The sequence below is a fragment of the Chrysochloris asiatica genome, unplaced genomic scaffold, assembly GCF_000296735.1.
Source record: "Chrysochloris asiatica unplaced genomic scaffold, ChrAsi1.0 scaffold00002, whole genome shotgun sequence".
Classification (NCBI taxonomy): Eukaryota; Metazoa; Chordata; class Mammalia; order Afrosoricida; family Chrysochloridae; genus Chrysochloris; species Chrysochloris asiatica.
Genome location: NW_006408520.1, coordinates 2,532,228 through 2,534,585, shown reverse-complemented (window position 1 = coordinate 2,534,585; position 2,358 = coordinate 2,532,228). Strand labels below are relative to the sequence as shown.

At 35.4% G+C, this 2,358-nt stretch overlaps 1 pseudogene; it reads right to left on the bottom strand.

Annotated features, from left to right (window-relative positions):
- Positions 1 to 718: 718 nt before the first annotated feature.
- LOC102814476 lies at positions 719 to 1,375 on the bottom strand (annotated as a pseudogene).
- Between the last annotated feature and the right edge of the window lie 983 nt (positions 1,376 to 2,358).

The window sequence follows — 2,358 nt, the reverse complement described above, 5'->3', positions numbered from 1 at the left end:
AAAAGTATAAAATAGGTGATAGAGATTAAGATTTACATAGTCTGAAATTATGTCCATACCTTGTCAATAAATCTGAATAACTGTAAACAAACAATAACCAAATAATAAATAGGAAAACAAACAAATAAACATTTATCTGAGCTGAAATACTACTCAAGTCTATGAATCGAAAGAACTTCAAGAACACAGGGAAATTGATGAACTAAGAAAAGGCTCTAAATGAAGTCTAAACACCTGGACAAAGAGGGGAAAGATATGTACCTATGAAATAACAGAAGTTGAGTTATTCTCAAATTTCTGTTCTGAATAATTGCATGCCAAAAGATAATGGAAAATGACTACAGTTTTTTTTTGTTTTGTTTTTTTTTTTTAGATATTTGAAATAAAAGTTTATTCTGGTTCTAAATAGTAGAGAATGGGAATGACAGTAACAAACAAGATTTCACCACTGAATAGTGTGATGTGATTGTAGCAGTCATATATTTGAAACTCAAAAAGGAAACTGCATTCCAACAGCTAGATATGCAGGTCCAAAAAATGAATGTATTTGTAACTGCCACACTCACTCCGAAGGCCATTCATCTCCTTCAGCATCCCAAAGATTAGCATATGTTCTGCTTAGCTGTACAATAAAGTGGCAAACACACGGCACCACTGACATCACAGGACATTTGCCTATAAAATTAGACTTCTGATGCTGGTCTCCAGTTTTGTTCTCTTACAGGTCATCATCCTTGTCTGGGAAAGCAGTTGTCTGCACAACCTCTAAATCATGCTCATATTGTACTACCAAAGCTGGGTCCATTACAACTTCTGGTGAGACCAGAGCAGGCCTGGCAACAAACTCCAAGTTAGGATCTCCAACTAGTTTTCTAGCAAGGCAAAAGAAGGGCTTTTAAAAGTTGTAGTTACGTTTTGCAGAAATGTCATAGTACTGAAGATTCTTCTTTCCATAGAAGATGATGGATTTTGCTTTCACTTTCCTGTCCTTAATGTCCACTTTGTTGCCACACAACACAATAGGGATGTTTTCACATACTCAAATCCGATCCCTATGCCAGGTAGGCACATTCTTGTAATTGACTCTTGAGGTCATTATTATAAAATCTAACATTACAATGGCACACAGGGCTTGGGTATAATAGTCATCTCTCAGTCCCCCAAATTTCTCCTGACCAGCTACGTCCCACACATTGAATACAATCTGTTCTCTGTTAGTATGGAATACAAGGGGATGGACCTCAACTCCCAAAGTAGCTTCATACTTCTCAAATTCACCAGTCAGATGACGTTTCACAAATATAGTTTTTCCAGTAATGCCATCAACCACCAGTACGAGTTTGAACTGCACTTAAGGTCCTCTTTGGGCGGCCATAGGGATGTTTCTTCCAGAAGCATCTCAGGACTGCAACTAACTCGACTACAGAATTTTAATGGAAAAAGTTTGCAACCTAAAAATTCTACACCAACCAATTTATTGCTCAAAAATGCAAAAGTAACAGAAGAATTCTTAAAATTTCCAAAAACTTGGAAAACATTGTAGCTAGAACTCTTCTTGAGGGAAAACAAAAGCATTGGTTACATAATTCAAGTGATAAAAATATAAGTCAAAATGAACAACTAAAACATGAAGGGATTTCCAAAAGTTCTTGAAAAACAGAGTTAAAAGGTAAAAACAAAAAATATAATCTTTATTCCTCAACATAAGTTCCACCAATATTAAGACATTTTTGTAAGCAATTATAATAGTCATTTAGTCCATCCACAAAGAACTGAAGGTTCTGGGAATTTAACTATATCCATGAAGTTGTTTTTGCATTATTGGTGGATGCCCTTTTAAGATATTTTTTAAGATAGTTGTTGTTAAGCATTTTTGAGTCAGTTCTGACTCAACCCTGTATAGGGTTTCCAAGGAGCAACTGATGGTCTTGAATTACTATTCTTGTAATTAGAAGTCCAATTCTTATCCTCCTGCTCCACATCAGGTTAAGAGTAGGAAACAAAGGAAGTCAGAAGAAGACATATCACCCCTAATGGTTTTAAATCAAATGACTCATAATATTGCTCTTGTTTGATTAAAAGAATGAGTATTGCTGTGTTGGACAAAGACTCTCTGGTGAAGCTTCCCTGTGCATTTTTCTGCTAAAGCTTTGCCTAACTTTTTCATAATATGCATATGTTATAGTTCTTTTGCCATTCAGAAAGTCAACAAGTAAACTGCATTAAGCATCCCAAAATACTGTTACAACTTTTGTTTGAATTGGACCACTTCCACCTCGTGAGAGCCATTGCTTTGATTGTGCTTTGTCTTCAGGATCATACCATGTTTCATTTTCTGTTAAAATTCTTCCAATAAAT